At 41.8% G+C, this 16,241-nt stretch overlaps 1 protein-coding gene across 1 annotated transcript in view; it reads right to left on the bottom strand.

Moving 5' to 3' along the window:
* The window catches only part of UBE2G1 (ubiquitin conjugating enzyme E2 G1), a 57,106-nt gene that overhangs the window by 32,177 nt on the left and 8,688 nt on the right, over nt 1-16,241 (bottom strand). The gene's annotated exons all lie outside the window — the stretch shown is intronic.

Here is a 16,241-nt window from a genome sequence, read left to right as displayed (position 1 = left end):
TTCTTTAAAGATTATACTGTTAAGTATCTGTTTTGACGTAACAGTTTTGAGTTCAAGTCCACTTAAAGTATTTACACAGGCACCTCAGGAGAAAAGAGACAGGAAGGAGAGCCAGGTGGCAGAGAGAAGACACAGGCCCATGGAGAGGCGAGTGTGAGCTTCCGCACGCTGCAAGACCTGGGAATGGGGGGGAAGGGAGCGACACAAAAGGGGACCCGGCAGGCAGTTCATACAAATTTATAATAGATTTTAAGCGGACCCGAACTCAGAACTTCCTCTCTGCTCTAAGGGATATGCGACAGTTTAATAACCTTTAAATACAAATGTTTGTTACAGCTGATAAAAATCCTGCAATAAATGTGCAGTTTGTCTACTTCCTGTTTTCATGAAAGCAGACATATTGTTAACATTCTGTATGTACCAATTAGCTCTCTGCAGTGGCAGGTAGTGGATAGTTCAAATTACAACTTGTGATTAGTCACAGATGACAGAGATTAGACAGGATAAACTGTCTAAAAACACACAGGGTGCATTTCTCTACATTTACCTTCTGTCCTGTGCAAGAGTTCATGTCCACTTAAATGCTGATTGCAGTGTGTGGAGGGATTCAATCAGATCCCCCTCTGATCATAACGATCTGAGAGGGACCTAGCTGATGGCCACCTGAAAATGTTAAGGAAATAGATAAATGCTTTCAATGAAGTTCAGTGAGCTCACTGAAGTCACTTGCAAGCTTCACCGCTTGTCTGTACAGGCAGAGCAATGGACAAAAACAACTCAACTACTAAACATGACTAAGCAGAAAGAACCTTCTGGCTAAATACAGAAGCTATGAGCGGTATCTAAACTCTGCAAGTGTGTACAGTCATCAGCCAACAATTTGACTTGCTGGAAATAAAACACACCTCACACAAGCTTGAAAATCAGGAAAGGGTTGTGGCTGTATTTGGAACACCAAGTCAGAAAAGAATGAATGTTCCAGACAGGGCCGGGCCGAAGCATAGGCTGGAGAGGCTCCAGCCTCAGGGCACAATGTAGGGGGGGCGCAGAATTCATTCAGGTGTGTTTGAAGCAGAGAGAAATAAGAAAACAGGATACATGGCAGTGACTGCAAGCGAGATAACTAGATATTAAGGTGTTAGGGAGGTTGTGGGCCCTGTGGCACCTCTTAGTCTAATAGCAATCAGTGTGTGACGGCTGGGGAGGCAGGGATGGAGGGGCGCACTTTGGTGTCTCAGCCTTGGGTGCTGGAGGACCTTGTCCCGGCTCTGGTTCCAGAATCCACCAGAACCTAAGAATACAAACAGCACAGACTACAGGCTACATTTACACAAATTGGCTCCTCACTGTTGACACAAGTACACAAGAGCATCTGTACGGTGTCAGGTTTGGTGAAATAGCAGTGTGGGAGGCAATAAGACACGAGAAAGTGTTACCGAACAACCTCACAACTAACATTTTTCATATCTGCAGCATTTTTAGGTGTTAAAATGCCTGGTAAAAACACCTGAAAATCGCTACCAGCAACATTTGAAAATGTCCGGAGAAATGCAACACTACATGCACGTTTCAAGGAAAAGTTAAAGACATTCCTGTAAATTTGAACTGGAAGTAGAATCTTATATCACAGCACTTGCAACATATGTTCCAGAGTGGTATGAATGAAAGGACTGCCATGCTTTGTATTTGCTCAATCCCCTTCTGAGGCATCCCGATGATCCCCAATTTTAAAAATTAGACATTAAGAAAATGTTGATTTAGAGCTCTGACACACTGCAGAGCATTTTGTGGGTCATTTTAGTTTTTTTTTTTTTTTTTTTTTTTTAAACTGCTTCCATTGACTTGCAGTAATAAAATCGTAAAATTCCCGCAATCTCCATTTTTCGAAATTGCGATTGCTGCAATTATGCCGCGATTTTAGCAAAAGTAATTGAAAGCATTTAAAAAAAAATGTAAACTACGCACAATACGCTCTGCATGTGTCAGGGCCCTTAAAGTGTGCCCAGGGCTGTGGAGTCGCTATAAAAATCATCTGACTCCAACTACTCAGTTTATGAAACCACTGACTTCAGGTACTCAAAAATTGCTCCGACCAAACAGCCTTATCAGGGCTAGGGAATCAGTACAAATATTACAGGTACATCAAACTCCTCAGTTTATGCAACCACCAACTCTGACTCCTGGTACTGAAAAACTGCTGACTCCGACTCCACAGCCCTGAGTGTACCAGAGGCGTTTTTTTATGTATAAATGGGACAGAAGCATGTTCCCATCTGAAGGACATGTCTATGTGTCCCGTCCACACCTGACTAAAATCCCCCCCCCCCCCCCCCCCCCCCAAATCTACTGACAAGCAAATTATCAGTAGACTAGCAGTGGAAGGGGCATCTGTTGCAGGAGAAAAAAGGGGCCCATACACTGGTCAGTTTCAGCGTACGATCAATCGAATCAATCAGCCGCAAATCGATGCACGATCGAACGGCTGAACGATTTTGACCAATTTGATCTGACAGGATGGAAAATCTATGTCGATCTGCCGCTGGCAGCAGATCATTGGCCCATAGAGTTGCATTGGACCTAATGCATTTAGAACAATTTTCAATAGATTTCATTCTGAAATGTATTGGAATTCTGTTCCTAGTGTGTGGCACACAGATAGATTCCTGTCAGATTCGACCTGACAGAAATCTGATGGTCGAATCTGCTGCAAATCTATCAGTGTAGGTCCAGCTTAACTCCTTCCCCACCTATCAGGCCATCTCACTGGCTCTCTGCTGCCTGTTCCCTGCCCCCTCCATGTCTCACAGTGCTGTCGGAGGAGAGCATAGAGCCAATTCTGCAGCCAAGTCATTGGGAATTTGCATGCGATGTGTGAATTGAAACTGTAAGTAGTATGTTTTGGAGGGTTTTTTTAAGCATGCAAAAAAGCAATAGCACATTTTAGCAGATGTGCAATTCTCTATAGACTCATTACATGCCCAGGGAACGCGTTTTTTTGAACCTTCGCAAAATGCACGCAAATTTTAATAAGGGGTTCCTGTTTTGGTGGTTGTCTCATTGTTGCCCTTTTTGGTGCACCTGTTAATTTCACCAAGACAAATAAAATTGATTAATGACCCCATCTTCTACATAACAGAGAATAACTGACAACCTGAATTTTACAAATCTGCTCCATAGTCAAATGGACCCTAACACTCTAGCAACCCAGTACAATAACACGATATATGAAAGACTTGACAGTATTGCCCCATGGCGCACCAAATCAGCAACCAAAAAGCAGAAAGCTAATTGGTTTGACAAAACCATCATGGATCTAAAAAAAGAAAGGGCACAGACTAGAAAGACAGTGGCGTAAAATCGACAGGGTCTGAGGAGCACAAATCTAGCCTAGTTCAACACCTCCAACAATACCAACAAGCAATAACCAAGAAAAAAAATCAGACTTAATATCGCACAAAATATCTACAGCCAACAACAAAGCTGCTCAACTCTTCCACACAGCGGAGTCACTCTGCAATCCTTCCTGCTTAAAAGCCCCAACCACATTCTCCAGGGAAAGGTGTGAAGAATTCTCTGCCTTTTTCACAAACAAGGTGTCTGCCATCCGTGCCAGCATTACACCAACAACATCAATTGACCACTGGACTTTGCATATGCCTACTACCGTACCACCATGGCAAGTCTTTGACACTCTGAGTGAAGAAGATTTTGGAATTCTCATTCAAAGTCTCCGCCCCACTGCCTGCGACCTGGGTCCTGGCCCAACTGGATCCTTAATGCAGTGCCCAGAGCTGATCAGGCCAGCACTTCACAAAATAACTCAGTGCTGCTTGCAAAGTGGACCAGAAGAACTAAAGAAAGCAATCATAAAACCCCTCTTAAAGAAAACATCACTAGATCCTGATTCTGTGACCAACCACAGACCTGTGGCGAACTTACCATTCCTATCAAAAGTTAGAGAAAGCAGTCACCAACCAGCTAGAAGCCAGGCTTACAGATAACATTTTTATTACTTTTCAGTCAGGATTCAGGAAAAGGCACAGCACTGAAACGGCATTAGTCCAAGTAATGAATGATCTACTTACTGCAAGGGACAAGGGCGATTGCTCAATTCTGATTCTTCTTGACTTGTCTACAGCATTTGATACTGTGGATCATGAAATACTAATCCAGCGACTAAAGAATTACTGTGGCCGAAGGGGTACTGTTCTTAGCTGGTTTCAGACCTTCCTATCTGGCAGGACACAGCAAGTATGTCTGGGCACACACTACTCTAATCCAGTGCCACCTGCCTATGGAGTTCCACAGGGTTATGTGCTATCACCATTACTCTTTGCAGTCTACATGCTCCCACTGGGCAAAATAATCCAGAACAATGGCCTAGGATACCATTGTTATGCAGATGACACATAACTGTATCTGTCCTTCAAGCCTGGCACCCAAGACCTATCAGCATCCATAAATGCGTGTCTAGTGGATTTACAAAATTGGATGAACACCAGCTGGTTGAGGCTGTACTCTGACTAAACAGAGGTGTTGGTGGTAGGTGGTCCACACATGATGGATAAAGTTCAAACCGCTTACCAGCTCAAACTAGCAATTGGGGGAGATACCGTACAATATAAAGACTGCGCGAAACCTTGGGGTGATCCTGGATGGAAAGCTAAAAAGGTATCAGCTGTCGTCAAGTCTTCCTTCTTCCACCTAAGAAATATAGCTAGAATCAAACACCTTATCCCAGCTGAAGACCTACCTGTCTTGGTTCATGCATTTGTATCCTCCCACCTAGACTACTGCAATGCCCTGTTCATTGGATCTACAGATAAGGTTCTGCACCCCTTACAACTAGTACAGAATGCTGCAGCCGGACTCCTAGCCAATGCCCCCCGCAGCGCACACATCACCCCAGTATTGCAAACTCTTCACTGGTTTGCAGTAAAATGGGGAATCCATTTTAAGATCTGCCTGCTGACATTCAAGGCTCTAAACCACATGGGACCCAAATACATAGCGGATCTATTGGAACTTTATGCCCCTCCACGCACCCTCCGCTCTGCCAACAAGATGAATCTGATTATTCCCAGGACACATTTAACATTTGGTGCTCAGACCTTTTCCTATGCAGCCCCTACTCTATGGAACTCACTTCCACAATCAGTACCAGAGGCTTCTTTTCTGTACAGCTTTAAAAAAAAAATGGCTAAAAACTCACCTCTTTTCCGGAGGCTTTGAGACTGCATGATGCAGGGTCACAGTGCTAGTCCCCAGGGAGAAAAGCGCTATAATAAATATTGTTATAACTGACAAGATCAATATCCCAGAAGCTCCCCTGATGCCATTTTTAATTCACTTATGCATATTTCACTATACGAGATTCAGATAAATCCATACAGAGTGAAAAAAAAATTCACTTTAAAAAGGGAATACTGCTAATAGCTAATGGTTCTCCTGAACTTCCACTTACAGCATGTACACTGAGAAAGCAGTGTACATTTTGTACTTTGACTTAGAATCGTGTTTACTAAGCAGCAACAGGCACCTTGGAAAATATACATGCTCAGCACAGCAACGTAACTAAATACCAAGAACAAGCATAGGTCAGCTTAACTACCGTGCATCCACTGGTAGAGTGCTAGGAACAGGCTAGACCAAGCAGCCTGATCAGTACACACAAAGCTGTAGCAAAACTTATTAGGCATATTCATTTAAAGTGAAAGTATATTCAAAATGTCTCCTCTGCTCCAACAGATTAGCAATATCAAAACCACTAGGAACAAATAAATGTTTAATAAAATGTTACAGAAAGGATTACTAGACTTTCACTCCTAAAAGTGTACCACGCAAATTCCCATTCAGCAGCTCTTAATATTTGAACACCAAGTGCTGTAAATAAGGCTAAGTAAACACAGCAAAATTTCTCTGCATGATTCAGTGACTGTATGCAAAAGAGAAATACATTTACTCACTGGAGACATTTTTAAATGAATTTGGCAATAGCAGAACCCAGTAGTGGAGCTGGGGGGTAGGGGGATGTGGAGGTAGACGTCGGAATTTTTACACATTGGGACAAATGCAAATGGAGTAACTATATGGACAATATAAAACTATATGGATTTCCAATACTGCCTAATGCATCGCATCCAACATATCGGTATGTTTAATTTAACCCAACATAGCAAGGACTTCAAATATCCAGAAGTCAATATGGAAGTCAAGTTTAATCTGTTTGTACCCACAGTTTACAAGCAGGAAATTACTAACTACTGTCACAAGAACTTCAACACACTTAAAGTAGATCAGAGATGAAAAACTAACTATAACAAGTAACCTGTCTATATATCTTATCTAAAGTTTAGATAGTTTACACAGCAAATCTAGCTGCAAACAGCTTTGACAGTTTATGATTATTTATTCATGTGATACAATAAGGGCAGCCATGTTCTGTTTGTCACATTACATACAGGAAAAGCTGCAACTGCATCTCCAGCTCTTAGCTCACTCCCCTCTCCTCCTCCCTTTTGCCTCTGAAATCTCTGGCTAGTAACCTCCTCCTGCCCAGACTGAGCTCCCATAAGCCCTTACTACATGGAGTGCCAAGGCACTTTGAGCTGTGGGCGAGGCTTGTTCAGTTTATAGGGAATTAGAGTATTAAAACAAAAAACAAAAAAAGTATTTGGCTTGAGTAATGCCCTATAAACTATATGAAAGTAACACAATTATGTAATGAGTAAAAGTTTATCTCGGATCCACTTTAATGACCTTGCAGACGTAACTTTTCCCAGCTAAAATAATTCATGGTCATTTCTGCTAATAGCCAGAAGTGAGAAAGTGACACTTTATTCGGCCGGAAGAGCTGAGGGAACGTATCACAAGGCGACTAAAGACAAAGACTGGCAGTAAGAAAAAAAAAAAACGTTAGCCAAAATTATCACGAATAATTATTGAGTACACCAAAAGTTTGGCGTTTTAACACATCACAACTTCAGAAAAATAAAAAATAAAAAAAAAATTGTGGCCATTGTCTGCCTTGCACTGGTGCAATCCTAAAATACAACAAATGCTGCCAAACAACTTTGTAATGGAAAAACAGATCATCAATATCCATCTTGATGTGAACAATATAGGGATTTTAACACATGTGCCAACACTATGGCACAAATTCACATCCTTCCCTGCTGTACCCTGTAAATAGTGGGGCTGTAGCACCTCACGATTCACCACTACCAGTGTGGTAAAATTGCATGGACCACTATCACTACCATGGTGGAACCAAAGCTTACCAACCTTCCCCATACAAGTATCAGAGCATAGAATATCCCCAGCAGTACCACAGTTATTAGAAACAGGTGCAATTATATTCAAAATGACCATGGATTTTTAGGGAGCCCACGACTTATGATGCCTGACATACAAACAACCTGATACGAACGGAACACGGATCCTGTTGACTCCTAGCACAGTGAGAGGAGGAGCAGCCTCAAATCTCAACCACCACCAGTGTCCCATAGTGCACTCACTTCCTTTGCTCCCCTATCCCAATCTATAATGCACAGTTTTTCTCTGACCTCATCTGCTGGAGTCCAGCGCTGTGCATCCTCCTCTCAACTCACTTGTGCACTTCTCTACCTAGCATCCCCCTAATCCATACTGGTAGTTGGAAACAGTAACATTAAAAGACCACTATCACAAAAAAAGTAAAAATTTAAAAATGCACTTGTACATACACTAAGATGTAAATTCTCCTAGAGTAGAAAGCAATATACCTTTCTTTTTTTTCCCTAATGCTGGGCATACACTGCTCTTTTTTGTCACTCTATTTTCCCATGCGATCGTCTCGCCAGTCAATTCTCTTGTCTTCCACTCGTTTTTCTTATCTTTTTCCATTCACAGCTATCAGGAATCGAGCGGCGAAACGATTGAGCGGGAAATTGGACATGCCTGAAATTATCTATCGAGCTATCTAATGCTTAAAAAACGATCAGTGTATGCCCAGCATTAATTGGCGAATTAAATTAAAGATACTAAAAATCTAACTGGTTTTAGACTACTCTCACTTCATGGGGGATTTTCAAAACTTTGCTCAAAAGCTCCACCTCGTTTGTCTGCCTCCTAGCTTCCTTAGGCTTGGAGATGGCACCATTGCTTAGAACTGCCAGTAGGATTGGAGAGTACAGTAGGCTGCCATATCTCTATAACTAATTTGGGGGAGGAGGGTGTAAGCTGTCATGTTTCTTTTCTATCAATGCTACATACTGGCTTTTACAATGAACATCTGACTCCAATTCTTTCTGAATCACTCACTGACCCAAAATGAGTTTGTAGTGCAAATATGCCTCCACTAGCTGCATGCTTATTTAAATCGGACCAGAAGATCAGAAAGGCAGTAAGATACATGGTATGTTTTAAGAGAATATTCACAGTTCAGGTTTCCATTAAAGGACAACTGAAGTGAGAAGAATATGGAGGCTGCCATATTGATTTCCTTTTAAACAAAATCAGTTGCGTGGAAGCCCTGCTGATCTATTTGGCTGCAGCAGTGTCTGAATAACATCAGAAACAAGAATGCAGCAAATCTTGTCAGATCTGACAATGTCAGAAACACCTTATCTGCTGCATGCTTGTTCAGGGACGCTGGCTAAAAGTATTGGATGCAGAGGATCAGCAGGACAGCCAGGCAACTGGTATTGCTTAAAAGGAAACAAATACGGCAGCCTCCATATACCTCCACTTCAGTTGTCCTTTAAAAACTGGGTATACATGTATTGATTCTTCTAGCTTATTCAATCATCTTAAAGAGAATATGTAAGAGGAAAAAAGTGCCCTATGGGGTCCTTGCCTCGGGATAAGAAAGCCTCTATATCCTAATGAGGCTTCCCGCGTCCCCCTCTATCCCTGTTCTGTCAGCTGGCGAAAATCTGCCGACAAGCTGGGCTCCAGGAACATAATCCAGTGTGAGCCTCGCGCAGGTGCAGTTTTCCTTCGGGCTCAGGCGGAAATAGCCGAGACTGACCAGATCCACTCTACTGGGCAGGCACTAGTCTTACATCACTGGGACGGTGGAGGACAGGGGGAGCCTTCTCCAGGTAGGTCCCCATCAGGGGCTCTTTTTCCCTTTCTTAGGGCCAGTGCACACCAAAAACCTCTAGCAGATCCGCAAAACGCGAGAGGTTTTTGAAGCAGATTTTCAGAGCAATTCTAGGCATGTTGAGAGATTTTCTAGGCACATTATGCTGGGGATACACGGTACGTTTCTGTACCGGGTATCAACCAGCTGATCTGGCCAGCTGATAATATTCAGCTGGCCCGATCATGCCGCTCGACCCCGCCCTCTCGATTCCCGCCGGCAGACAATGGCAGGGAATCGAGCGGTGATAAGCAAGCGCCAGCGGGGACGAGCGGCAATCGATCCGCGTGCACAAGCGGGGATACGCCAGCATCGAGCCGCTGGCTCGATCTGGCACACAAAACGAGCAGTGTATGCACGGCGTTAGAGCATTTAACAATGGTACACAAAATAGTGATGTAGCAATGGAGGGAAAAACACAGCAGACGAGTCACTGAGCTCATATGGTGGCAGAGAAGAGCACGTGGGAAAGAGTGCCCTGCCAAACAGAGTTACAATCTAAGGGATGTTTCCCCAGCTTTATATGAAACATACTGCCATCTTTGTTCTCATAACAGAATTTTGAATCCCTTACTTCTCTCATGGTGATGTCACTATATAACAGAAAGGTTAAAAGAATATCCTCAGCAGGAACCAAACAGTAACAACATGGCAGAAAGTAACAATTTTCTACCACAATTAAAAAAAATTTTTTTTAACGTATATTCAATTACATGGCTTCAGTACACAGAAAGTCTATTCATAAATAAATTCATAATGTTTCAGAAAGAAGGCAGTTGGACTTGGCTGACAGATAATCAAGATCTGCATAGTGTGTCACTGAAAAACAAAACACACACACACACCTGACAGGTCAAACGGATAAAACATTAACCTACCAACTCACAACACATCAACTGACGATCACATGGTATTATAGGCACAAAACAAGGGCTATTGCTACACATCACAGTGCACACTTGTAATGTAGCCTTTAATATTTTCATGTTTTATAAAGCGGAACGGTTGCAAAAATCTTAAGTTTTAAAAACATATACAAATAAGAAGTACATTTCTTCCACAATAAAATGAGCCATACATTACTTTTCTCCTATGTTGCTGTCACTTACAGTAGGTAGTAGAAATCTGACATTAACGACAGGTTTTGGAGTAGTCCATCTCTTCATGGGGGATTCTCAGCAGCCTTTATTCATTATAAAGACATTCCCTGAAAAAGATTTATACCAAGATACCGGCCAGCCTCCCTGCTCGCTGGACACTTTTTTGGTAGTTGGACAGAGCAACTGCCATTCACTAAGTGCTTTTAAAAATAAAGAAAACCCTGAGAACCCCCCACCGAGAAGATGGGCTAGTCCAAAATCTGTCGGTAACGTCAGATTTCTACTACTTCCTGTAAGTGACAGCAACATAGAAGAAAACTAATTTATGGCTCATTTTACTCTGGAAGAAACGTACTTATTTGTGTATGTTTACAAGTATTTTAAATTTTAGGGTTTTCGCAACAGAGGTCTTTTAAGGAACTGACCACCAATTTAAACCAACCAATTTTTTAAATAGGCTGGATATAGAATGGGCTGTAAATTTCAAGTATCAGAATATTTAATAGTAAAGAAACCAAAATTATTCAAGCCAATGCATTTTAAATGTATTTGTACAGTGTATTAATCTACTTATTCTAAAGTTTTCCAACAGACAGTACAAACTTATCTGTCTACTTAATGCTTTAACATTGCCAATCACACTAATATCTCATTTGCTGCATTAAAGTTGTTTCTGCTCTACAAAGGTATTTTTTTTCTAAATACTTTTAATTGATGTCATCAGTAATAATAGGAATGTTTGATACAAACATACAGTGTAGTCATACATTTGCGTTATACATTTTCAAACAAACAATCTCAACATTAAAAAAAAAAAAATTGGTTTTGAGAATTTTTGAAAACCAATAAAAATAGTATAACAAAACAAAAACAAACAAAAAAAATTGCCATGTATATGTGGAATCCTTGTAGGGTCTTATTCCACACCACTAGACATAAACAAAACCCAATGTTATTAGGCAATGCCATTGTATTCAGCAGTCAAAACTTTAAAAACATAAAACATATCCCTAAGTAAACCATTTGTCCCATTCCCCACAACCTCTCAAACTCCCCTGCCCCACCTGCACCAAGTACCCACTCAAATCAGGTCCGATCTCCATTCTTCCCAAGGTACCATGTCGCATTTTCAAAGGACCTCATCATGTGTACAATTTGATCGTCAGTATATGTAGACTACATATTTTCTCCAAGTCTTAAAAAATATATATACAAATGTGTTTTAACCCTCAAATACAGTAACCGACTTGCCAGTGATCTACCTGAGGGATCAATTCGGCAGAGAGCTTTGTTCTACTCACTCTCCCTGCACGCTGCATCACACCTACACTGCTCCATCAGCCCCCCCGTATTGCAAGTGAACACGTCATTACCCTGCAGGCTAACTACGTGTCTGTACAGCCTTGACCCAGCGATGTCTCCAGAGGGATCAGGTCCTATCCATCTAGCAAGTGTACAGGTTTTTTGAAAAGCTTTAGCAAAAGTTTTTCATGGATGAACAATCATTGCTTGAAACACAAAAGTAGCATGGTAGGAGGGAAGGGCAAAGATGCCTCAGTAATACCTTAACTTACAGTCAATGATCTGGGCCCACTGACCTGAAGCATCATGCAATGCAGCACATCAATCATATTATATCAAAATAAATAACATGCTAAATAGAATTAGGTTTCTTTTACAAGTAGTCAAGTGTCTAATTTGCTGACCAACAAGCACTTTTCAGCTGCAACTGAATGCAGCCAAATACAAGTGTTTGCATGTTGAATGCCGACATGTGGTTTCAGTGTGGTTACACAGCAGCAAAGAACTGTCTCATGCAGTAATACCTCCATAGGACAGACACCTCCCCACTGCCTGTGCCAAATGCTTGAAAGTCACTGTCAGGCTCCCTGACGGATGAACTACCTGTGTCTCGTTTCAAAAGCAACATGTTGCTTTCAGAGGCAGTAAACGCAGGGAAACAAGTTGCAGAGACCCGAACTTCTAGCCTTAAAGGCTTCCTAAAAGCCTTAAAAAGCAAGCGCCTAAATGCCGGCAGAAGCCCGTGTGAACCAGTCCATAGGCTCACTGTAAGCCAGCTGTTCTGGGTGTGTGCCTGGCTCTTAGAGATGATTTGCATATTCAACAGTGATGCATCTTGGGAGCTCTTTCTTGCTTACTTACAGATAAATAATTGCAAATAAATTCTGTTTAAAGAAGGAAATTTTATATTTAGGATAGCTTTTTTCTTTTCTTTTTAGTAAGAAGGTGTTTCGGTCTCTTTAAGACTCTTTCCAAGCAGTTCTAAACTGGATGATTGTGACTGTCTGATGTATATACAGGAATCTTTTATACAAAATAAATAACAGCTCTGCTGTAGGAATAAAGACTTTTGCGTAGTCGTGTCACTACTGTGGTGTCTAGCTGAGCTATTATGCTAACTGACATCCATACATTATTGTAATATGTATTTTAGTTCGTAAAGCTGCATGAATTGCACCAAAAGCTTTTCCTTCCTTGAATGTATTCAAAAATAATAAACAGCATTTTTGTGGGGATGGGGGAAATCATATACTATTAAAAAACTTGTACTATATCATCAAAGACTAGTACCATTCCAGCATAGCCAAAAATATTCCTAGCAGATGAAGGAAATATTGTTCAACATTTTTTTTCATGACAGCAGGCTCAAGGTCTGAAATTTACACCCAAGTTGCAGGTAACAGTTTCAATTTAAGGTGAATGTGCATACATGAAAAATCCCCGTGACTTGATTATTCGCGTGACAGTTTGGGGCCAAATCCTGTAAGCTGTCGGTTTTGTCATATTTTGACTACCTACTGTAAGCGACAGCAACATAGGAGAAAGGTAATTTATGGCTCATTTTACTCTGGGAGAAACATATTTCTTATTTGCGTGAGTTCACATGCATTTTAAATTTTAACATTTTCACGATAGTGGTCCTTTAAAGAGAACCCGAGGTGTGTTTAAAGAATGTTATCTGCATACAGAGGCTGGATCTGCCTATACAGCCCAGCCTCTGTTGCTATCCCAAACCCCACTAAGGTCCCCCTGCACTCTGCAATCCCTCATAAATCACAGCCATGCTGTGAGGCTGTGTTTACATCTGTAGTGTCAGTCTCAGCTGCTCCCCCGCCTCCTGCATAGCTCCGGTCCCTGCCCCCGTCCCTTCCCTCCAATCAGCAGGGAGGGAAGGGATGCAGACGGGGTCTGGAGTTCTGCAGGAGGCGGGGAGAGCAGCAGACTGGCACTATAGAGATAAACACAGCCAGCTCTGACAAGCTGTTCGTCAGCAGCGTGGCTGTGATTTATGAGGGATTGCTGAGTGCAGGGGGACCTTAGGGGGGTTTGGGATAGCAACAGAGGCAGGGCTGTATAGACAGATCCAGCCTCTGTATGCAGATAATATTCTTCAAACCCACCTCGGGTTCTCTTTAAGTCCCACCTTCTAGAACTGAAAACAGATGTTTGTACAATAAAAAGTTTACAAGACCCTGTTTGGATGCAGTGTTATTTTTCCCTGCCTGTTATTCAGCTCCAGTATATCAGTTTTCACATAAGCTCAACAAGTTGCAGCAATTATATTGGGACCTTTTGGAGGCTAGACAGCTGATCCACACTTCAGACAGGAGTGCTAGGACTGATAATTCTGGTGCATCATTGACATACACTGGTCTGTGCATGGAAAAGCTTTCCAAAGTGTGTATTGCCAACTGCATCCCAGTATATTGTTAAGGTGAGAAAATTTTAAACTGTAGTAAACTTCACTGTCACGCAGGGACCACCCTTTTGTCTAAATCTTGGTGGGGGGGGGGGGGGGGGGGAGTAAATGGGGATGACAAAACAATTAGAGGATGTAGAAATCCCCCACTCACATCATGACCACATAAGATTTATGGTTATGGATCTCCCAGACAAGCTATAAATCCACATATTAACACTTTGCACCACTATTCTATCCCCAGGCCCTGACCATTAGGAGTTCATGGAACAATCCGCTGTCATGTCCCCCTCCTTGTGGAAGCTGCTATGTCGTGGCAGATACCTTTGTCCTCCCCTCCATAGAGACAGAACACGTTGCTTAGATATTAGCTACCAATGTGTGCCTGTACAGCACTGGGGACTCAGTGTCAGCCGCAGGATCGAGTTTTGATCCTGGTGGGCAACACAAATTGTGCGTTTGGTAAGCATGTTAAACGATAAGAGGGGAGGGGATGGAGAAAGACAGGAGGAAGAGAGGGGGAAACAGAAGATGGTATCTACCTGCCTAATCATACCTGTAAGCTGTCCCATTTACCAGAGACATGTGCAGATAGACACAGACATACTGAGAGTGAAAGGAGAGAGGGGAGAGAGACCAAGGAGGGGGGAAGGAGACACGGAGGAGGGACAGAGGAGACATTAGAACAGATAAGTTGAGCAGCCAGAGTCATTGGCTGAATCACCAGCAAATTTTATATAATAATATATATATATATATATATATATATATATATATATATATATATATATATATATATATATATATATATATATATATATATATATATATATATATATATATATATATATATATATATATATATATATATATATATACACATACACATACATACATACATACACACACACAGACACAGAGTTTCTCTCCTGCCGAAGGTTTCAATATTTGTAAAAAGTGTAACTTTTAAGCCCCGTCTACACGGGGAGATGTTGGGGAGATGTTGTGGCGATCGGCGGCCTCTTGCGCGTCCGAGCGTGCCCGCCGCGTCCCCGCTCGCCGCGCCGCATTCGATTCCCCGCTCGTGCCCGCTCGTCCCCGCTTATCTCCCGCACGATTCCCTGCCATTGTCCCCTCGCGGGGATCGAGCAGGGAATCGGCGGTGCAGAGATCCGTCCTGTCGGATTTTATCAATCGAGCCGCATCAGCGGCTCGATTGATAAGGAGCATCGCGGCCGCATCTACGCGTGTAGATGCGGCTTTAATAGTTGAATACAAAAAGAGACAATTCTTCACAAACTCTGAAGAAGAAGACACCATTAAAGTTGCGAAACACGTGTCAGATTGCGCTAAGACAATACTTCCATAATACAATTGTTTTTATGTACCTGTCCAATTGTCTTTTTTTAATACACAATTATAAGCTATTGACTTGTTGGGAATATTGACTGTGTGCAACTGAATGCCTCAACACTTTGAAAATGTGTTTGTTGGAATACAGACCAAGAAGGCAGTGAAAAATAGCCTTAGAGGTTTCCATTTATTGGTAATGTCTAGTAGTAAAAATGTTTCTGTACCATGTTAGCCAAACAAATTAAGTAGGTAGAAAAAAACAAAGTCTTGTAAAAGGGGACTAGATCCCAGAAAGCTTGCATTATTTAACTTTATCAGTTAGCCATTAACAGCTATTACTTTTACAAGACTTTGTTTTTTTCTACCTACATAATTGGTAAGGTCTCAAACCACACATCACCTATGTATTCAAACTTGTATTGCTGGATGTCCAGATTATTCAGAGTTTTAACTTCTCATGTATCTATGCTTCCCTCTATTTGTTCTGTACTATGTACAGCGCAACAGAAGACGTTGGTAATCTATAAATAAAAAATAAAAAAAAAATAGTAACTCATGGTCAAGAGGGAGCTCAAGGGAGACTCAACTTCTGCTATTACTCTGCATTTCCAATTTCAGACATGTATTCTTTATGTAATTACAATGCACATCACCAGCTCAGGAACTCAATAAGTAAACTGTCTCAAAGACACCCAAGCAAAATAGTTAAAGGTTCCTTTTCCACTATGTCCCGTGTGTCGCAACGGCAAAACTGCACCATAAGGCGATGCAATTATATTTCACTGACGATTTCACACTGCCATGTTAAAGGTGCAACGCACTACATCAGGATAATTCAACGCATGTTGTTCTGGCCGTGGTGCGAGAATAAATCTATGGATTGTACACTGCACTATATGTGTCACATGTGTCACATGTGTCACACTTTCCATCCTCAGGAGGA

Source organism: Hyperolius riggenbachi, chromosome 2 (genome assembly GCF_040937935.1).
Source record: "Hyperolius riggenbachi isolate aHypRig1 chromosome 2, aHypRig1.pri, whole genome shotgun sequence".
Lineage (NCBI taxonomy): Eukaryota > Metazoa > Chordata > Amphibia > Anura > Hyperoliidae > Hyperolius > Hyperolius riggenbachi.
This window is presented reverse-complemented; position numbering and strand designations above follow the sequence as displayed.